The sequence below is a fragment of the Lynx rufus genome, unplaced genomic scaffold (genome assembly GCF_022079265.1).
Source record: "Lynx rufus isolate CCGP_SWC_20201006 ecotype Redwood Valley unplaced genomic scaffold, mLynRuf1.p SCAF_12, whole genome shotgun sequence".
NCBI lineage: Eukaryota > Metazoa > Chordata > Mammalia > Carnivora > Felidae > Lynx > Lynx rufus.
In genome coordinates this window covers 36,899,842-36,924,402 of record NW_025814826.1, presented here as the reverse complement: position 1 = coordinate 36,924,402, position 24,561 = coordinate 36,899,842, and the positions used below count along the sequence as shown (strand labels likewise).

At 34.1% G+C, this 24,561-nt stretch overlaps 1 protein-coding gene across 1 annotated transcript in view; it reads right to left on the bottom strand.

The window, feature by feature from the left end:
- The window catches only part of CNBD1 (cyclic nucleotide binding domain containing 1), a 489,467-nt gene that overhangs the window by 100,045 nt on the left and 364,861 nt on the right, over positions 1-24,561 (bottom strand). The window lies entirely within an intron of this gene.

Below are 24,561 nucleotides of genomic sequence, written 5' to 3'. Positions count from 1 at the left end.
TCGGTCTACCAGTTCCTGAGAAGACTGTATATAAAGAGTTAACTTCAATGGTTATGGCACTTGTTTCTTGCTATAAACATATCAGTTATTTATTTATATACTTTGAGGCTTTTTGATGTATTCATGTTCCTAAAGGTCACACTTCTCACTCTCATTCTTACTAATATATTATGCCTTATTTACCACAATATTTTCATTGAATTCTATCTCATATGTTAAGATTTTTCCATCAGCTTAGCACACATAGTTTAAAATAAATTTTTCATGTCATTTAAATTATTCTGTGGTATGATTTCCTTTTTAAATTACTTCTTCTTTTATACTTTCAATATTTTCTAGTGAACTTTCCACTTCATTATGTGTAGATAAACATTATTTTTAAGACCCCATGGTGTAGAGGTACCATAATTTAGAGAAATGCAATAATTTTTTTCTAAATTTAAGCTTTTAAATGGTTCCAAGTTTTGCTAGTTAAAAATATGCTACAATAAATTTCCTTTATGAACATTTACAGGTAGGTGCAAAATTTTCTATAAATTAAAATTTTTAGCTAACAAACACATGAAAAGATGCTCAACATCAGTCATCATCAGGGAGATATAAATTAAAACCACAATGAGATATCACCTCACATCAGTCATACTGGCTAAAATTAGCGACGCAGGAAACAACAAGTGTTGGTGAGGATGTGGAGAAAGGGGAACCCTCTCACATTGCTGGTAGGAATGCAAACTGTTGTAGCCACTCTGGAAAACAATATGGAGGTTCCTTAAAAAGTTAAAAATAGAACTACCCTACAACCCAGCAATTGTGCTAATCAGTATTTATTTACCCAAAGGATACAAAAATATGGATTCAGGGGTGCCTGGTTGGCTCAGTCGGTTGAGCATCCGACTTTGGCTCAGGTCATTATCTCTCGGTTTGTGAGTTCAAGCCCCATGTCGGCCTCTGTGCTGACAGCTCAGAGCCTGGAGCCTGCTTCAGATTCTGTGCCCCCCTCTGTCTCCGCCCCACCCCTGCTTGTGCTCTGTCTCTGTCTTTCAAAAATGAATAAGCCTTAAAAAAAATTTCAAAAATATGGATTCAAAGGGGCACATGCACCCTCATGTTTATAGCAGCCTTATCAACAATAGCCAAATTATAGGAAAAGCCCAAATGTCCATCTACTGATGAATGGATAAGGAAGTTATCTATATGATAGACTACTACCCAGCCATAAAAAAGAATGAAATCTTGCCATGTGCAATGTTGTGGATGGAGCTAGAGTGTGTTATGCTAAGTGAAATGTCAGCCAGAGAGATTAAAAATACCATATGATTTCACTCATACATGGAGTTTAAGAAACAAAACAGATGAACATGGGGGGGGGGGAGAGAAAGAGGCAGAGAGGAGCCAAGATGATAGAACAGCATGGAAGTTTTTTGTGGGTCTCGCGTCCATGAAATACAGCCAGACTAACACTAAACCATCTTACAAACCTAGAAATCTGAATGGAGGATTAACACAATAATCTGCACAACCTGAACCACAGAATTCAGCAGGTACATGGTGTGGAGAGGTGAACTTGAGGAGAGAGAAGCTGGTGGTGGGCAAGGAGCTGCTTTTGCAGGCAGAGAGAAGACGGAGACTGGGGGGTGGGGGGAGAATATGGAAAAAGCACCCCTCCCCAAACATAGCTGGAGAGAAAGTGAAAAATTGGAAACAGCCACAGGGACTAAACTAAAAAGGGAGAAAGGAGAAAGGAGAGGGTTTAAATTCCATTAAGACTGTAAACAAGGGGAGCGCAAAGTCTGCAACTCCGCAGCTCCATACCTGGTGGTGCTCTGGTGGGAAGGGCGAATCCTCAGGAGCAGAGTGGGGTCCGGGAGGTTCTCGGGCCACACGGGGAAAAGCAGTTCCACTGCTGGAAGGACATTTGGTAGAGGCTGTTGAAGCCACCTGGTCCCAGCAGACTCCAGAAAACGGCCACATTCGCTGATACTTGGACAAGGTGGCAAGGTACAGGGTGAAGCCTGGTGCCAGATGTGCGTTGTGATTTTCCATAATCCCTGAAAAGCTGCTGCTACACTGTCTTGCAAACTTTTTCTGGGGTGGCTGGCACCTGGCCACAGTCTTAGGGCAGCAGCAGGGTCCCACAAGTGTTCCTGGGTACAGCTGGCATTTGGCCATTGCTTGCTGAGACCCTCTGCAGAGGGGCAGAATGGGTCAAAGCCGCAGTCTTTTAGAAGTAAGGGGCCTGGGAAAACAGCCGCATCCGAGGCAAAACTCAGGAGAGAGGTAGTGCCTGGGGCTTGGTCACAGACAGTGAAGAAGCGGGGAGGACACGAAAGCTGATGACAGGACGGGTGCGCGATTGCTGATCAGGGAGAACAGAGTTACGATACTAGAGACTGGGTAGCTGTGTGATGCCATTTTCACCGCACCCGTGCATGCACATATGCACCTATGGGCACCCCAACAATCCACCCCAGTAGGCTACCAGTGCCAACTAGTGGAGAACGGAGCCATTACACTGAGCCTTGCCCAACTGGGCCAACCTTGCTCTTCAAGAACACAAGTCTCACCGCCTACTTTGTTTATGGACTATAAAGCGCTTCATAGTCTGACTTCTACAGGAAAACAGAATAGTTTCAGTACTATTTCAATCTGTAAGTAGGTCCATCTATTCAATTTTATTTCTTTCTTTTTCTCTTTTACACTACTTTTCTTTTTTGTGAATACAGAAAGAGAAAAAACTCATTTTTTACTTTCAATTTTTATAAAAAATATTTTTCTTTAATTTTTTTAACTGTATTTTTTACTTTTGTGAAAATTTTTCAAATTCTATCTTACTTCCATCATTTTATTTTAGTCTATTTCAGTGTATTCACCTTTTCATATTTTCAAATGATTTCCTTTTCTTCTTTGTTCGTTTTCTTTTTTCTCTTTTTCGTTTCTTTTATTTTTCTTGAATGCAGAAAGAGAAAAACTTAACTTTTACTTTCAATTTCTATTACAAATATTTTTCTTTATTTTTTTACTATATTTTTTGCTTTTATGTAAATTTTTTCAAATTCTATTTTACTTCCATCATTTTATTTTAGTCTACTACAGTGTATTCACTTTTTCAAATTTTCAAATGATTTCTTTTTTTTCTTTTCTCTTTTTTCATTTCTTTTCCTTTTTTTGAATACAGAAAGAGAAAAATTCATTTTTATTTTTAATTTTTATTACAAATATGTTTCCTTAATTTTTCTTTTTTATTTTATTTTTTTTAATTTTAATTTTTCTACCTCATTAATTCCTTTTTTCCCTTCAAAATAGCAAAACAAAGGAATTCACCCCAAAAGAAAGAGCACAAAGAAACAACAGCCAGGGATTTAACCAACACAGATACAAGCAAGATATCTGAATCAGAACTTAGAATCACGATAATGAGAATAATAGCTGGAGTCAAAGGTAGATTAGAATCCCTTTCTGCAGAGATAAAAGAAGTAAAAAATAGTCAGAATGGAAGTAAAAATGCTATAACTGAGCGGCAACCACAGATGGATGCAGCAGCAGCAAGGATGGATGAGGCAGAACAGAGAATCAGCGATATAGAGGATAAACTTATAGAGAATATGAAGCAGAAAAGAGAGGGAGATAAGGGAAAAGAGCACGATTTAAGAATTAGAGAAATCAGTGACTCATTAAAAAGGAACAACATCAGAATCATGGGGGTCCCAGAAGAGGAAGAGAGAGAAATAGGGATAGAAGGGTTATGTGAGCAAATCATAGCAGAAACTTTCCTAACCTGGGGAAAGGCACAGACATCAAAATCCAGGAAACACAGAGGACCCCCATTAGATTCAACAAAAACTGACCATCAACAAGACATATCATAGTCAAATTCACAAAATACTCAGGCATAGAGAGAATCATGAAAGCAGCAAGGGGGAAAAAAAAAGTTCTTAACCTACAAGGGAAGACAGATCAGGTTTTCAGCAGACCTATCCACAGAAACTTGGCAGGCCAGAAAGGAGTGGCAGGATATATTCAATGTGCTGAATCAGAAAAATATGCAGCCAAGAATTCTTTATCCAGCAAGGCTGTCATTGAAAATAGAAGGAGAGGTAAAACATTTCCCAGACAAACAAAAATTAAAGGAGTTTGGGACCACTAAACCAGCCCTGCAAGAAATTTTAAGGGGGACTCTCTGAGGGGAGAAAAGATGAAAAAAAAAAAATATATATATATACACACATCTATGTGTATATACATACATATATACATACACACATCATTGTGTATATACATACATATATACATACACACATCTATGTGTATATACATACATATATATATACATATATATACATATAGGTGTGTATATATATGTATATAGATGTGTATATATTTATGTGTATATATATAGGTATATATGTGTGTATATATGTACATGTGTGTATATATATACACACACGTGTATATATATGTGTGTATATATATATATAGACACACGTGTGTGTATATATATGTGTGTATATATATATACACACACATATGTGTGTATATATATGTGTATATATGTGTATACACACATATATATATGTGTGTGTATATATGTGTGTGTGTGTATATATATGTATATATGTGTGTATATATATATATATATGTGTGTGTGTGTGTATGTATATATATGTATATATGTGTGTATATATGTATATGTGTGTGTATATATGTGTATATATGTGTGTATATATATGTATATGTGTATGTGTGTGTGTATATATATATATATATATATATATATGTAAATACCCAAAGCAACAAAGATTAGAAAGGACCAGAGAATACCACCAGAAACTCCAACTCTACAAGCATCATAATGGCAATAAATTCATATCTTTCAGTACTCACTCTAAACATCAATGGATTCAATGTTCCAATCAAAAGACATAGGGTAACAGGATGGATAAGAAAACAAGATCTATATATATGCTGTTTACAAAAGACCCACTTTAGACCTAAAGACACCTTCAGATTGAAAATAAGGGGATGGAGAACCATCTATCATGCTAATGGTCAACAAAAGAAAGCCAGAGTAGCCATACTTATATCAGACAATCTAGACTTTAAAATAAAGACTGTATCAAGAGATGCAGAAGGGCATTATATCATAATCAAAGGGTCTATCCACCAAGAAGACCTAACAATTGTAAACATTTATGCGCCAAATGTGGAGCACAAAAATATATAAATCAATTAATCAGAAAAATAAAGAAACTCATTGATAATAATACCATAATAGTAGGGGACTTCAACACCCCACTCACACCAATGGACAGAACATCTAATCAAAAAATCAACAAGGAAAGAATAGTTTTGAATGACACACTGGACCAGATGGACTTAAAAGATATATTCAGAACATTTCATACTAAAGCAGCAGATTATACATTCTTCTCCAGTGTACATGGAACGTTCTCCAGAATAGACCATATCCTGGGACACAAATCAGCCCTAAGTAAGTAAAAAACGATTGAGATCATACCGTGCATATTTTCACAATGCTATGAAACTCGAAATCAACCACTAGAAAAAATTTGGAAAGGTAACAAATACTTGAGACTGAAGAACACCTTACTAAAGAATGAATGGGCTAACCAAGAGGTTAAAAAGGAAATTAAAAAGTACATGGAAGTCAATGAAAATGATAACACCACAACCCAAAACCTCTGGGACGCAGCAAAGGCAGTCAAAAGAGGAAACTATATAGCAATCCAGGCCTTCCTAAAGAAGGAAGAAAGATCTCAGATATAAAACCTAACCTTACGCCTCAAGGAGCTGGAAAAAGAACAGCAAATAAAACCCAAAACCAGCAGAATACAGGAAATAATAAAGATTAGAGCAGAAATTAATGCTATTGTACCCTCAAAACAGTAGAACAGATTAATGAAACCAGAAGCTGGTTCTTTGAAAGAATTAACAAACTTGATAAACCACTAGCCAGTTTGATCAAAAAGAAAAAGGAAAGGACCCAAATAAATAAAATCAATAATGAAAGAGGAGAGATCACAACCAACACAGCAGAAGTAAAAACAGTAATAAGAGAATATTATAAACAATTATATGCCAATAAAATGGGCAATCTGGAAAAAATGGACAAATTCCTGGAAACATACAATACACACTACCAAAATTGAAACAGGAAGAAATAGAAAATTTGAACAGACCCATAACCAGTAAGGAAATTGAATTAGTAATCAAAAATCTGCCAAAAAACAAGAGTCCAGGGCCAGATGGCTTTCCAGGTTAATTCTACCAAACATTTAAGGAAGAGTTAACACCTATTCTCTTGAAACTGTTCCGAAAAATAGAAATGGAAGGAAAACTTCCAAACTCATTCTGTGAAGCCAGCATTACCTTGATTCCAAAACCAGAGACCACACTAAAAAGGAGAACTATAGACCGATTTCCCTGATGAACATGGATGCAAAAATCTTCAACAAGATATTAGCCAACCAGATCCAACAATACATTAAAAAAATTATTCACCATGAACAAGTGGGATTTATACCTGGGATGCAGGGCTGGTTCAATATCCGCAAAACAATTAACATGATTCTTCACATCAATAAAAGAAAGGATAAGAACCATATGATCTCTCAATATATGCAGAGAAAGCATTTGACAAAATACAACATCCTTTCTTGACAAAAACCCTCAAGAAGGTAGGAATAGAAGGAGTATACCTCGAGATCATAAAAGCCATATGTGAATGACCCAATGCTAATATAATCCTCAATGGGGAAAAACTGAGAGCTTTCGCCCTAAGGTCAGGAACAAGACAGGGATGTCCATTCTCGCCAGTTATTCAACATAGTATTGGAAGTCTTAGCTTCTGCAATCAGAAAACACAAAGAAATAAAAGGCATTCAAATCAGCCAGGAGGAGGTGGAACTTTCACTCTTCACAGATGACATAATACTCCATATGGAAAACCCAAAAGATTTCACCAAAAAACTGCTAGAATTGATTCATGAATTCAGCAAAGTGGCAGGATATAAAATGAATACACAGAAATCGGTTGCATTCCTATACACTAACAATGAAGAGACAGAAAGAGAAATCAAGGAATCTATCCCATTTACAGTTGCACAAAAAAAACATAAAATACCTAGGAATAAATCTAACCACAGAGGTGAAAAATCTATACACTGAAAACTATAGAAAGCTTATGAAAGAAATTGAAGAAGACACAAAAAAATGGAAAAAGATCCCATGCTCCTGGATAGGAAGAACAAATATTGTTAAAATGTCGATACTACCCAAAGCAATCTACATATTCAATGCAATCCCTATCAAAATAACACCAGCATTCTTCACAGAGCTAGAACAAATAATCTTAAAATTTTTATGGAACCAGAAAAGACCCTGAATAGCCAAAGCAATCTTGAAAAATAAAACCAAAGCATGAGGCATCACAATCCCAGACTTCAAGATGGAATCATGAAGACAGTATGGTACTGGCACCAGAACAGACACTCAGATCAATGGAACAGAATACAGAACCCAGAAATGGACCCACAAAAGAATGGCCAACTAATCTGTGACAAAGCAGGAAAGAATATCCAATGGAATAAAGACAGTCTGTTCAGCTAGTCGTGCTGGGAAAAGTGGACAGCAACATGCAGATGAATGAACCTGGACAACTTTCTTACACCATACACAAAAATAAACTCAAAATGGATGAAAGACCTCAATATAAGACAGGAAGCCATCAAAATCCTCAAGGAGAAAGCATGCAAAAACCTCTTTGATCTTGGCCACAGCAACTTCTTACTCAACACATCTCTGGAGGCAAGGGAAACAAAAGCAAAAATGAACTACTGGGACCTCATCAACATAAAAAGCTTATCCACAGCGAAAGAAACAGTCAGCAAAACTAAAAGGGAACCGACAGAATGGGAGAAGATATGTGCAAATGACATATCATATCACATAAAGGGTTAGTATCCAGAATCTATGAAGAACTTACCAAACTCAACACCCAAAAAGCAAATAATCCAGTGAAGAAATGGGCAAAAGACATGAATAGACACTTCTCCAAAGAAGACATCTAGATGGCCAACCAACACATGAAAAAATGCTCAACATCACTCATCATCAGGAAAATACAAATCAAAACCACAATGAGATATCACCTCACACCTGTCAGAATGGCTAACATTAACAACTCAGTGAACAACAGATGTTGGTGAGGATGTGGAGAAAGAGGATCTCTTTTATACTGCTGGTGGGAATGCAAACTGGCGCAGCCACTCTGGAAAACAGTATGGAAGTTCCTCAAAAAATTAAAAAAAGAACTATCCTATGACCCAGCAATTGCACTACTAGGTATTTATCCAAGGGATATAGGTGTGCTGTTTTGAAGGGGCACATGCACCCCCATGTTTATAGCAGCACTATCAACAATAGCCAAAGTATGGAAAGAGCCCAAATGCCCATTGGTGGATGGATGGATAAAGAAGATGTGGTACATATATATAATGGAGTATTACCCAGCAATCAAAAAGAATGAAATCTTTCCATTTGCAACTATGTGGATGGAACTAGAGGGTATTATTGCTAAATGAAATTAGTCAGAGAAAAACATATATCATATGACTTTACTCATATGAGGACTTTAAGACACAGACCAGAAGACCATAAGGGAAGAGAAGCAAAATTAATATAAAAATGGGGGGGGGGGACAAAACATAAGAGACTCTTAAACATGGAAAGCAAACAGAGGGTCACTGGAGGGGTTGTGGGAGGGGGGATGGGCTAAATGGGTAAGGGGCACTAAGGAATCTACTCCTGAAATCATTGTTGCACTATATGCTAATTTGGATGTAAATTTAAAAAAAATAAAAAATAAAATCTGTTAAAATAAAAATTAAAAAAAAAAAGAGAGAGGCGAATCATAAAACAGACTCTTAACTATAAAGAATAAACTGAGCGTTACTGAGGGGAGATGGGTGGGGGGGGATGGGTTAAATGGGTGATGGATATTAAGGAAGGCACTTGTGATGAGGTATTATACCTAATACAAGGTATTATACCTAAGTGATGAATCACTGAATTATACTCCTGAACCTAATATTGTACTGTATGTTAACTAACTGTAATTTAAATAAAAACTTGAAACTATAAAAAATTAATTAAAATTTTCATATAGTGTGTAATAGTAAATTCTGAAAGATTTTTGATAAATTGAAAATGAAATATAATCATTTTAATTGTTATCTCCTTGATGTTTATTGAAGGCTAAATCTATGTATTTACTAATTGTATACTTTCATGATTTTTGGCTATGTATTCTGTCCACTTTTAATACTGGGCTTGGGGCGCCTGGGTGGCGCAGTCGGTTAAGCGTCCGACTTCAGCCAGGTCACGATCTCGCGGTCCGTGAGTTCGAGCCCCGCGTCAGGCTCTGGGCGGATGGCTCGGAGCCTGGAGCCTGTTTCCGATTCTGTGTCTCCCTCTCTCTCTGCCCCTCCCCCGTTCATGCTCTGTCTCTCTCTGTCCCAAAAATAAATAAAAACGTTGAAAAAAAAATTAAAAAAAAAATACTGGGCTTATTGTCTTTTCTTATTTGTAGTAATTATTCACAGATTATGATTATTAATCTTCATTACTATATACATTGCAAACATTTATTTCTAGTTTCCTAAGAACAAATTCACTTGTTTATAATTTTATCACATAAATTTTACTATTTTGCATGGGATCAAACTTGTTAAAATTCCTTTGATAAATTCAAAATTGAGACCCTTATTACTAATAAAATAATTCCATATTTTGTTTCAATAAATTTGTAAGATTTTTTAATTTAAATGCTTCATATTATTTATAAGTTGAATAATGTCTAAAGTAAGAATTTTTATCTCAAATGGATAAAAGTTCCAAGACAGTTGTTGAAAATTCCATCCTATCCCCATTGATTAGAATTGTCCCTGCTACCATGTATAAATTGTTATGAAGTTATGAAATTTTTTCGGTGATTATTGTGAGACTGTGCTCTAACACTCTTTTAATTATTTTAACATTAAAGTATGTTTTCCATTATTATGAGATAAGTTTTCCTATTGAAATTTTACCCCAAATTTTCTTGGAACATATTTTGTTTGCTCTTCCAGATAAAATTATGATGCTGATAATTTTGCTTGTCCTGCATACCTACTCTCTAAATTTATCTACTCTGTTGTTTGTCCTAAAATGCCAATATTCATATAATTCATCCACTAGGCTCCGTCATCCTTTGGATTTTGTTTGAATTTGGCCAATGGGTGGCAAAGGAAGAGGACTATAGAAGAGAGAAGTTGAGATACTTATTCTGGCATCTGCCTCTCTGATGGACTACTATGTATCAGAGGCTAAACACCTGTACCAAAGATACTTACTGCTATAGCAAAGACCTTATGCCTAAAAATGTAGTCAGATACTGACACTAGTGTTTCCACTTCAGATCTAAACATGGTAGTGGTTTTCTACTATTATCAGTTTCTGGACACTTTACCATCTTCTGGTACTTTTCCTTAAACTTAACCCTCACCTTTGTTAGTAGTCCCTTCCTTAAACTCTCTTCCATCACTCCCATGTAATATGCTGTCTATTTACTTCCAGAAGTCTTACTGATACCTATGGGATTCAAGTCCCATAAGATATTCTGTCAAGATACTAGTTTAGGTGGAATTAAATGTTTAAATATTATAATCTAATTTTTATTCCCCAAGCCTTTATACCATTCCAAAAAATTGTATAGTTGGCCCATAAGGGGTTTGCACTTCTCTCACTATACTGGATACTTAAATTTTAAGTGATGTTTTCCATTATTTAGCAAAATTAGTTATTGTTTCTTACACAAACTATAATATATTGATTTAAGAAAAGGAAACTGATGCTTGTCGATATAATAAAAAAGGGATTTTGAGGAAAAGATTGATATTTGACCCAAAGTCAATTACAATTACAGTGTCATGGTGAGAATAACAAAAGCATAGTAATTGTTATATTCAAGACTTTTATTCCACAGGAAAAAGTAGTATTGAATAAAATTAGATCAGATGGAAGATCTACAGATGACTTCCTTCTATGCAAGAGATGTTGATCACCAAAGAATTCTCAGTGGCATTATCAATGACTGACTTGATGCAAGCAAATAGAAACATTTAAAGGAAATACTTCAAATAGCAAGAATTGTATGATTACCATCTTCTAAAAATATTTATGATATCTCTGATATCATCCTTTTCTAGCACTATGATTAATCTTGATCTCTATATCTATCTATCTATCTATCTATCTATCTATCTATCTATCTATTTATCTATCTATCTATAGAATAGAATGCCAAGGGAAATCTTGACAGAATATCTTATGGACTTGAATCCCGTAAGTATATCTATAGATAGATATAGATATACCTCTATCTATCTATCTATCTATCTATCTATCATCTATTTATTTATCTACTTATCTATCTATCTATAGAGAGAATGAGGGGGATGGTTAGTCAAATATACAAATAGGTGTATATATTTCATTTCAGTGGGATATTTTGTGTTTGGAAAGTAAACCATTGTATTTAGCCTGACATTTGCAATCAAAATCTCATTTCCAGTTGTAATGGCAAACTAACCTTATCTCACAAAGTTCCTTAGAGGATTAAAGAGATAATCTAACCTAATCTGAAAGAGACAGTGTTTTATAAGTAGCACTAATTTAATAGCAGAAATTATTTTCATATTTGTATAGGAAAATAAGTTTCCAAGTTTTCACCTGACAATCATATACTTTAATCATAAATTCTACTTAATCAAGGTAATTGTCCATTTAACAATTATACACTGATTAGTTACTTCATTCTAACACTACCTTACCATCCTACATTGATTTCATTTCAATTACTTAAGCAGCATTATTTCAGAGATGAATAATCACATACTAAATGGACTGACCCAAGAAAGTATATGGATAGTGTGATGCATTCATCATTTGTATCTAGTCTACTTGATAATTAAATGTATTCATTATTTGAGATAATGATTTACTTCATTAATTTCACAATAATTAATTTTGATTCAGGATATATTCCATTTGGCATATGTTAATGTAATATGGACCAGTGTAGGTAAACTGTTTAAGTAAAGAGATTTATTTTACTATACGCTTTCAGAACATTGGTTATTTATACTTAAATTAGTTTAATCACTCTCTTTGATATTTATGTAAAAGTACACCTTAAAATACCTACTAATTATCCAGTCTTCATTTTTGTGCACAATATTCTGACTTGAAAAACATGTGAAAAGTACGGTTTTTAATATTTTGGTATTTTTAAAAACAACTTTAAAAAGATATGATAAATCCCATTTGCATTTTAAATGTAGAATATTAATGTTTTTCCTATAACATTTTGCATACTATTTTTATATTAACAAATTTTATAATATTTATTTGATAATTATTCTGAAACTATTACTTTCATTTTATCATTACTTTTACAAATTCAACCTTCAATGTAAATTGTATACCAATATTTTTCCTACTGCCATCTATTTTTCTAACTTAATGACTTTTAAATTATTTATGGCACATGGTATCTAGTGAATTATCTAATTTTTCCCCATGTGCACAAATTATTTTCTAACGCTCTTTATTTCAAAAAAATACTAGCCTTTCCCCACGAATGCATGGTACTTCCTGTTATATAGTACACACTATTCTTCTGCACGTTAGTGTCTTTTATAAGCTAACACCCTAATAAAAACCTAAGCCAAAAGTATTAGAAGGTTGTTAGAACTTTTATAAGTAAACTTACAGCACGTGTTAAGAATGATATAATTACACACATTGATGAAATACTTCTAATTCAAGAATTCTTCCAAAGGAAATAATCAGGTAAGGAGTTAGGTGCATTAAATATTCAAAGCTGAGCATGTAATATTTTATGCAACTTACATGATAATCAAAAGAGAAATAAATAAGTTATAATAAATCATAGAATATGTTATGCTTCCACTAAAATTCAGAACTCTTAAAATTGTTACTGACATGAAATATGCTCATTTTATAAGGGCCAGTGAAAAAGAATTCCATTAACTCTATAGTATTCAACTTTGACAAAATACATAAATATTATTTACTTCTGAATTAAAAACCTGGAAAACACAGGAAAAGCTTAATAACTAATTCTATAAGAGTATAATTATAAGTTACTTATGTTTTATAATCTTCTGTTTCCTAAAATGTACACATTGAGTATATGTATTACTTTCAAAACTAGATGCCTGGAGGCCTCTGAGAACAAATAGCTGTGCAGCATGCTGCTTTAGCAGAAAACTCATGGTACAGCAGACAGAGGCCAATGTAGCTTGGTGGCCTCTCCCTCACAGGGAAGGAGAATTGTAGTTCATGATTATTCAGTGTTCTGGTTGCTGTTTTGGTAGGCCGCCTGACAGACTGGCTTCTTCCTCATTTGTTTTGGACCATGGGTAGGACCTGGCATCCTCTACATGCATGGGAGCTGCTAAGAACAAAAAAGAACTGAGCGGCATGCTGCTGCTTCAGAGGACCCATGGTACAGCAGAGGATACAGCAGATGGTGCAAGAGATTATGAGTTCCTAAAAAAAAGTAACCAGCAAATTCCTCTAATTAGGAATCTACACGCACAAATCCAGAGAAGACACATGCACGGAAAAGGTTTGAGAGGCCCCCAGACTCTCTATCTAGACTGACCAGTAAAGGTTTTTCCCTGTACATTGTCATTTATAAAGACTGGGAGAGGTGAATATTTTTCCAAATGTACAAATATGGAAAAATAGCCAAAGAAAATGGACAAAATAAATCTTCAGAAACCAACCCCTAAAAATGGAAATATATGAATTACCTGACAAAGAATACAAAATAACCTGTATAAATAGGTTCAGAAAGTAAAAGCTAGCAAGATGGTAGAATAGAAAGTCTCAGACCCATTTTCCCCTCAGAGAAGTGGAATTAACATTACACAACTAATTGCCTTTATGAGAAATCCAGAAACCAATTAAGAAGTTCTTACATTGTAGGCAAGCACAAAACCAACCACATAAAAACTGGTAGGAAAATTCATGACACTTTGTCACCAGACCCCACCCGGTCATGTCATGGCATGATTGCAAAGAAACCACTAACACCCAACTTCTCTCTCGGTAGGGAAAAGAATGGAATGTACATACAATGTTCTGACTTTTTGGAAGCTGCCCAGGAGACTGATTTCTATCTTGCCTTAATTTAAGTACTGACAGAAAGAGGTGCCAGGTTGGAGTCCAGTGGGAACAAAAAGGTTCAGCATGCACCAGAATTTATAGTACCACAGACAGACACTAGGTAGGGATCATTAGCAGAATTTGGCAAACCTCTTCAATAAGGAGATTATGCATATAAACCCAGAGAGAATACATCCCCAGAAAAGACTTGAAAGAGCCCTACAATATCCATCCACCTGGGCTGATTGAAGGAAAACCTGCCTATGCAAAAACCATGATGCAAAGACCAAAGAAATTATTGATTTTTTTAACATTCCAAAGTTCCAACAGAAGATAATAAAGTATATAAAGAAGCAGGGGGATGTGGCCCATTCAAAGGAACACATTAAATCATAAGAAACCGACCCTAAAGAAATGGAGATGTATGAATTATCAGACATAGAATTAAAAAAAAACCCACAACATTAAAGAGATGTTCAATGAAGAATAAAGACAGGCAGTTAAGTGAAACCAGGAAAATGATATATGAACAAAATAAGAATATCATCAGAGATAGAAACAATGAAGAAGAGCCAAACTGAAATTCTAGGATTAAATAATAAAATAAGTGAATTGGAAATTTCACTAGACAGACTTTATGCCTCTTGAACAGACAACAGAAAGAATCAGTAAACTTGAAAATAGCACTTGTGAAATTACTGAGGCACAGGAGCTAAATGAAAAATAATAAAGAATGAAGAGAGTCTTAAGGACTTGTAGGACACCATCAAATAGAACAACATGCATATTATAGGAATTCCAAAAAGGGATGAAAAGAGAAAGGAGCAGAGACCCTATGTGAAGGAATAATGGCTAAAACTTCTCAACTTTGAGGAAAAAATGAATATATAAATTCAAGAAACTCAATTCACTCCAACTAGGATAAATATGAAAAAGCATACATACAGGCAAATCATATTGAAATTGTCAAAAGTCATGAGAGAATTTTGAAAGCAGCAAATAAAAGCAACTTGTCACATACAAAATAGATCCAGGGATCTGCTGTATAGTACTGTGTGTATAGTTGACAATACTGTATCCCTAAAAGTCATCTAAGTCTCATGTTTTGTGTTTTTTTTATCACAGCAACGGAAAACAAATCGGTATTCATATTTAACTTGAGTTACTAATATTTTTCTCATTTTTTCTCCGTTGAAACATATCCTAACACACACACACACACACACACACACACACACACACACACACAACTTTCCTACTAACAAAAATTCCTTCAGTTTTTGAAACAGTGTTATTCAATCATTGACCTAAGAGAGATGGCACATAATTTTAACTTTGACAAAGTAATTTTTCTCTATTTAAACTCCAGAATTATAATCACACCAGATGTGTTTACAAAGATAAATGAGAAAAATCTCAGAAATGTTTTTAGTTAAATTTTTAGAGTTGTTGAAAATATATTATTTTCCAAGTTGGAAGACTTGATCTTATTGCCCTTCTTATGTAAAAATTCAGCTATAGAAACAAAAATAACCAGTTTAATTATATAATTTAACGAAACCCTTAGCACGTACCTCTTTTCATGCACATAATGCTACTTGTCATGTTTTTAAAAAGCTTGAAATATAGTTACCTAGATAAGGCAAATAATAAAAAGATAAGCAGATAGAAGAAAGTTAAATGTTACTGAGTTACAAATAAATTTTTGTTGTTGTTTTTTCTCTTTTGGAGTTACAGGAACATCTACACAATGTCATGCAATGCGAAAAGCAAGCAGACACTCAATATTTTTTGTTCATATGGTGTGAAATCTGGACTTGACTTTGGAATGTGTCACTATTCTAAGAAGCTTTCAAGCTGGAGGACATGAATTTTTTTTTAATTTATTCAAATCATTTTAAAATGGTGTAATTATTCAAAAAAAAAGAGAAAAGACATAATCCACTGAAAGGGCATCAAAATAAGTTATGCAGACCCATGCATATTACCTTTATCAAAATAAGCATTTACAAAAATATATATATAATATATGTTATATGTATGTATGTATATACATATATATGTTTATATATATAAACATTTATAAGCCATGTAGAATCTTTTTCCTGATTGGTTAATCTTGTCTCTAATATTTTCAGAATCTACAGAAACTATTAGTTTATTTCTCACAGAACAATGTAATTGTGTAATTAATCAGCATTTGTTAATAAAGTATTAGAATTAAATTTAGGTAAAATTATGTTAACTTTCTGTATTAGATAGATAAATGAGAGATACAGACAGATAAATATCTCATTTCCTATTGAGAGAAAGTTAATTTTTCCTGTGGCTACAAAAGATCTAAATTGAAATTCTAGAGATGAGAGCTAAAATTTCTGATATGAAAAATTCAATGGATATGATTTGTAGTAGATTAGACAGTGCAGAAAAAATATTGATAAAATGGATACATAGTAATATAAAGAATCCAAAAAAGAACAAAGGGGGAAAGAAGAATCAAACACACACACACACACACACACACACACGACAGTGCAATAGTGAAATAGCAGACAAGTTCAATGGGCCTAACATACATGTAACTAGGGTACCCCAAAAAGGAGTGACTATTTGAAAAAACATAGTGGGTCAAACAGTCCACGTTTGATTGAAGACAATTTTCCACCCAATAAGAGCAGAATACAGGTTGTTAACAAGTACACAATGAAACACTACCACATAGACCATATTATGGACCACAAATCAGGTCTCAACAAACTTAAAGGAATTTACATCATATAAAATATGTTCTTTGATCAAAATAGAATTAAATTTAAAATCATTAACTGGAAAAAAGTACTTGGAAGCTTAACAACATATTTCCAAATAAACTTGGGTCAAGAAGAAATCAAAAGGAAAATTACAAAAGCATTTAGAGTGGGATGAAAACAAAGACCAAGAACCAATATTTGTGCAGTACATCGAAAGCAGTACATACAGGGAATAGCATTAAATGACTATATTAAAAAAAAAAAAGATCTTAGATCAACAATCTCAGTTTCTACCTTAAGACACCATAAGATTGTATTAAACTCAACATAAGAAGAAAAAAGGAAATAATAAAGATAGGAGTAGAAATCAATAAAACAGAATAGAGAAAAATATAGAAAATAAAAAAAAACCCAAAGCTGATCATTTGAGAAGATCAATAAAATTAATATACCTCAAGCCAGACCAATCACAAGAGAAAATTTTTAAACTGTAGAGATAAATACTATTACTATCCTTATTTACAAAGGAGAAAAAAATAAGGCACAAAGAAGTAACATGATTTGTCCAATACCTCAGTAATAGTAGTGTAGCCAGAATTCAAACCCAAGTGGTCACCCTCCTTTAGTGATGCTCTTAAATGTGTATTATTCTACATAATGTATATGTATAATTACAAATTTATATCAATTAAAATTTCCATAGTTACATACTTATATGGATATGATTCAGTAAATAATTATACATCACTAAAATCAATCTTTATACACATTCTGGCACTTTTTCACTTTTCAGTATTTCTTGGACATCTATATACATCTGAATACATGAATTGGTTCATTCTTCATATTGGTAGCTTCCCACTGAATAAATGTTCCATAATTTATTTAACTAGACCCTTCTTGATGGACATTAATTTGTTTCCCATTGCAAAAAAAAAGTGCAATAAAAATTATTGTACATATATCTTTGAATAAACAAGTGCATGTTTATGGATACTATAAATATTAGAAACAGAATTTGCTAGTATAAAGATTTTTATTTTTTACATACTGCCAAATTAGTCTTGAAACATGTATCAGCTAACATGCCCACCTAAAATGCATAAGATTCCTGCTTTCTAACTTCCTAGAAAATCTTGTGTATTCAAATTATTTTCAATGTTTTTCAATGTGATAGATAGAAAATTCTTTTTTTTAAGTTATTTATTTATTTTAAGGGGGGGTGGAGCATGAGCAGGGGAGGAGCAGAGAGAGAGAGAGGAAGAGAGAGAATCCCAGACAGGCTCCGTTCTGTCAGGGAGGATCCCAAAGCAGGGTTGAATCTCATGAACTGGAGATCATGACCTGAGCTGACATCAAGAGCCCGATGCCCAAGTGACCAAGCCGCCCAGGTGCCCCAAAGATAGAACATCCTAATTAAAATCAAATTTTCAAAATTATGAGTGGGGGCAAATGGGTGGCTCAGTCTGTTAAGCATTACATTTTGGTTCAGACCATCAAATCTCATGATTTGTGAATTTGAGCTCCACATCGGGTTTTCTGCTGTGAGCTTTCTGCTTCAAATCCTCTGTCCTCTCTCTTTGCCCCTCCTCCTGTTGGCACGTGTGCACATTCTCTCTCAAATAAATAAGCATTTTTTTAAGAATCTTTAAAAAGAAAACAAAATTATGAGTGAAGTTGAATTACACAAGGTTTTCATTCCGTCACTGAGAACTGTCTTTTTTTTTTTTTTTTTCCATTTAAGACAGGGAATACTTTATGCAACCCTATCAGAGAAATGGACAGTTTGGGTCTGGAACAAAGCACTGTATTTTATTTTATTTTTAAAATTTGTTAATGTTTTTTATTTTATTTTTGAAGGAGAGAGAGAGACAAAGCATGAGGTGGGGAGGAGCAGAGAGAGAGGGAGACACAGAATTTGAAGCAGGCTCCAGGCTCTAAACTGTCAGCACAGAGCCCAATGCGGGGCTCGAACCCACAAACTGTGAGATCATGACCTGAGCTGAAGCCAGACACTCAACCAACTGAGCCACCCAGGCGCCCCACAAAGCACTGTATTTTAAAGCATAGGTCAGTAATTGTATACAAAAGTACACTGTTACATACAAATTAACTGATCAAGCACAACTTTTCAATGTTTAAAATAGAATAAGCTTCCCTGTAAAAACAGCACCTGTGACTTTTTTAACTTTAGTATTCCTCTCCTTCTTCTTCACCCTCTCCTTCAACAGAATCCACACCAACCTCCTCATAATCTTTCTCAAGGGCAGCCATATCTTCACCGGCTTCATAAAACTCTCCCTCCTCCATGCCTTTACCACATACCAGTGAAAGAAGGCACATTTGGCATATATTGGGTCAAACTTGTGGTCCAGGTGAGCGCTGGCCTCAGTAGTGGCTGTGATGTTGCTCAGCATGCACACTGTACTTTGACCAGGTCTCCACCAGGTATCACTGTGGGAGGCTGGTAATTAAAGCCAACTTTGAAGTCAGTGGGGCACCAGTCCACAAACTGGATGGTATGCTTGGTCTTGAAGGTGGCAATGGCATTGACATCTTTAGGAACTACATCACCACAGTGGAACAGGCAGCAAGCCGTGTGTTTACCATGGCAAGGGTCACATTTCACCATCTCATTGGCCGGCTCAAAGCATTCATTGGTGATCTCTGCTACAGGCAGCTGTTCAAGGTAGGCTTTCTCAGATGAGATGACAGGAGCATATTTAGCCAGAGGGAAGTGGATGTGGGAACAAGGCACCAGGTTTGTCTATAATTTTGTCAGATGAACATTCAGGGTTCCATAAAATCTGAGGGAAGCAGTGATGGAGGACACAATTTAACTTAACAACCTATCAGGTTAGTGTAGTTTGGAAGTTCAATAACAAGGTTTCTAACACAGATGTCATGGAGTTCCCAGCACCATTGCCAATCCAGACACCAGCCTGGCCAACATGGATGGAGATGCATTCATGCATGATAGTTGCTTTGCAGCTGCTGATTAGATGGGCAGAAGAGGAGAGGTTGTTCCTTCTTATAGCGTGACTCCTAGGTGGTCAATATAAGAGAACCTAACAAAACCTTTTTGTTCTCTTTTTCTTTCATTCTCTTTTTCCCCTCTCTTTTTCTCTCTCACTCTGTCTCTTTCTCTCTCCCTATCCCCTTTGAGATTTTACAACTATCAGTAACAGCCACTTTTATATTAAAATGATCTATTTCTCATGTGTACAGCAAATTTATTAGACTACTATTTGTATACGAATACTTTATGGAACATTTTGTCATTTACAATACTAAATTTTTATTACTCTGAGATTAATATTTTAATTTATGTCTATCACCTTTTTCTTTTATCATGTTCTAAAGGACTTCTTCCATCAAAGGTTAGAAAATGAATTTGCCATTGTTTTCTTACAGCAATCTTATGATATCATTATTCACATAAAGGTTTTAAATAAACCTGAAAAGTTTTTGTTTCTGTTCACTACTTGTCTAACAATCAGATATTTAATATATTATCTTTTACCTACTCTTTTGAAATAATATCTCCATATTATACTAAATTGTCATGTTTTCTCCCTTAGTCTTTCAATTAGTCCATTTACCAAATAAAATATTTGATTTATATTACATTCTCTCAATATTTTAAAAATATTTTTAGGGGCGCCTGGGTGGCGCAGTCGGTTAAGCGTCCGACTTCAGCCAGGCCACAATCTCGCGGTCCGTGAGTTCGAGCCCCGCGTCAGGCTCTGGGCTGATGGCTCGGAGCCTGGAGCCTGTTTCCGAGTCTGTGTCTCCCTCTCTCTCTGCCCCTCCCCCGTTCATGCTCTGTCTCTCGCTGTCCCAAAAATAAATAAAAACGTTGAAAAAAAAATTTAAAAAAAATAAAAAATATATATATTTTTAAAGTTTTCTAATCTAATTTTGTTTATAGATATCAGTATCAATATAATCAACTTAAAAAAATTCTTCCTGCTTTTATTAAGTTTATATTAAGTTAACAAATTTGGTGAAAAAAGACATTTTGGGAGTAATGTATTTTCTTATTCAAGAATAAGTTTTATCTCATTTATTGTCTTATTTTATGTAGCTGAGTTGACTTTTATATATAGTTCTTATTAAGTGTATTTCTAGATATTTAATACTTTTTGTTGGTATTGTATATGTAACTTTTCTTTCTTTAAATTTTATAAATAGCTTTTTAAAACAAGTTTAAACATTAACCTTGCCACCAGTTGTTTCACTAAATTCCACAATCCTAATAATTTTCTCATTGATTTCTCCAAATATTCAAGTATACAATAATATAATAAGTAAATAATCATGATTTTACCACCCTTTTTTACAAGCTCATGCTATATACTTATTTTATTTAAAAATGTTGTATAGAATATTGAGTTACTTGTGAGTACCTGAAACTAATATTGCACTGTGTGTTTACTAACTGGAATTTCAATACAAACTTAAAAAATAAAGTAATATGTTAGTAAGTTCATCACTTTAATAAGAATTCTTCTGGTATTTACTGTTAAACATAGGTAGCATATTTTTCAAGATCTAGATCATTTACCATGTTATAGAACTTTTCATCTGTTCTCATTTTGTAAGGAATTTGTGTCAGAATTTCCTCAAAGGCTTTTTGGCTGCCATGAACACAGATTATGGTTCTACCTTTGATCTATATTTTAGTTAAATAGACTAATGGCTTTTAAAAAATATATTGAGCTAGTTCTCACTGAATATCTAGAATGAACCAATTTCTTTTTTGGTACATTATTCTTTAAAGCACTGCTGGGTTATGTTTTCCAATATAATTTTTATGATATTTATATTGGTATACACATTTGAGATTCCTAAATAGTCTCTTTTTAATATGTTTATATACATTTTTACATTATTTTTTTTAATTTTTTTTTTCTTCAACGTTTTTTATTTATTTTTGGGACAGACAGAGACAGAGCATGAACGGGGGAGGGGCAGAGAGAGAGGGAGACACAGAATCGGAAACAGGCTCCAGGCTCCGAGCCATCAGCCCAGAGCCTGACGCGGGGCTCGAACTCACGGACCGTGAGATCGTGACCTGGCTGAAGTCGGACGCTTAACCGACTGCGCCACCCAGGCGCCCCATTTTTACATTATTTTTATCAGTTTTAACTTCCATGTTATACTAAATTTGAAAGACAACATTGGTATCATCTGCTCCTTAAAAATTTAATCAAATTAATTAATTTTAGATATATTAAAATATTTATACTATTATTACAGTTTGCTTCTGGTACTCAGTAAGGACTTTTCCAATATTCTAGAAAAGGATGCTATGCTATCTGAGTCTTCTGAGACAAACAGACAAAACAAATACCAACAGTTTACAGTAGAAAACGCGAGGGCTAGGCCAAATTTTTTCGATGTACCATTATTCAAATTATTTCTGTTGCTGACATATTTTCTCGACTGCCATTGTATAAGAAAAGTAACTAAAAAAGTTAGAAATGTGAATTTATGTAAGTATGTAATCTATTTTTCTATTTTTTTAAACAAGTAATGTAAAAAATCTTCAGGTAACTTTAAATCTAATAAAGAGAGCATAAGAACAAAGTCTAAGGTATCAGATCTCCCTGTGATAAACAAAAACGTTGCTTAGGCAGTTTATGCAGGATACTAAATAGGTGGTTGAGGTGGTTTGTTAAGTGATATTCTTGTGTTCACATGCATTAAAAACTACTGATAGTTCCCTCATGATTAAAAGATTTGCTCAAGCAATGAATATTATATTTCTTCTCTTCAAAACTGTGACTTAAATATTTGACAAATAAAATGAATAAATAAGGGGCTTCTTGAGAATAACTACTTAAGCACATAAACAACATTATTGTGCATAAAATGCTAAATAATTATTATCACATTATTCAGAAACATGTCATTTATTCTTGGATAGCAACTCAAATTTGATTTATATTTTATATTCCATGGCAAACATTATCTCAAGATAAGTTCCAGCAATATTTTCTAAAATAATATTTGTCAAACAAACATAGTAGATTAATATTAATATAGTATGTGCAAAAAAGAAGCAAACCTCTCAAGTTCAATATCACTTTGTCCTGTCTGAAATGGAATTTAAGTATATGGTATTTTAATATAAAGGCTTGCCAAGCTTCATGCGTGAAGAATTGACTTAATGTTAAAATAAACATTAGAAAATAGGACTACCATTGCAAAAATGATCAAAAATTAAATAATAAAAATAATTCAGAAAATTAAAAGTATGCAATTTGAGATCTTAAGCCTAAATATATGTCAATGTCCATATTCTTCTCAGAGCTATAACTATCTTCTAAAAGCTCCTGTAAGATATAGGTGTCTATAGGGACCAAAAGGGAAATATAAGTCTTTGACAGGGGTGCCCTCTCCTAATCCAAGATTTGTCTTGGTCCAATAAGACACTTTTATTGAGTATTATTATCTGAAACTTTTAAGTCTTCCAAAATGCTAGATTTAATAAAGACATGAAAATAACACTGTTTTTATTAAAGTTTGAAAGTCAAAACATGAGCTTATGAATAATTAATGACTCACATGGCTGTCATTTGCATGTAGAAATGCACATAATTAAAATAGTAAGTAAGAATGCTATAGGTGGGGATAGACTGCATCTAGCAGAGTTTTATTTTTCTCTTCTTTTTATGAGCAATGTAAATCCCCATTTTATTTCACAGGAACTAAGATCTGCTCCTTTTTTCATCAACTAGTAGCTTGGAAAACCTTGAGTAAACATTTGTTTGAGGTCCAAAATGTATAGCAATGCCACTAATATAAATTCAGTAGTGCCAGTATCTAACCATGTGGCTCTTGACCTAAGAGGATATAGCAGTGAGAAATGGTTAAAACAAAAGCACTGGCACCTTGGAGTAAGGTATCAATGTAAGCAATAAATAGATTATTAACTCAAAGCACTGATACGTTGCTTTAAGGAGACAGTATACAAGTGAGTAACTTGCTTTTAAAAATGGGAGCATCTTCCAGGTGTCGCTCAGTCCAGGAGATAATAGACATGATAGATGATGGATAGATGGATGATAGATAGATAGATAGATAGATAGATAGATAGATAGATAGATAAGAGATAGATAATAGATACATATTGATATAGATATATTGATTTTTGCTTTCTTGAAACTATGGAAACCTAAAAACTCTTCTTATAATAATCCTGAGCAAGGGACATTCTAGAGATTCCAGAATATTCAGGCAGGGAATCATATTTCATGAAGTCATATAAAGGCAGTTGTAAATATAAATGCATGACACAATATCATTAGAAATTCTGAGGGACGTGCCTGAGTGGCTCAGTTGGTTAAATGTCTAACTCTTGATTTCAGCTGGTGTTATGATCTCAGGGTTTGTGAGATCGAGCCCCAAATCCGGCTCTGTGCTGACAGCATGGAGCTTGCTTGGGATTCTCTCTCTCCCTCTCTCTCACATGCCCCCATGCATGTATGTGCTCTCTCTCAAAACAAACAAACAAACAAACATAAAAAAAGAAACATCACTTCTGAGAAAT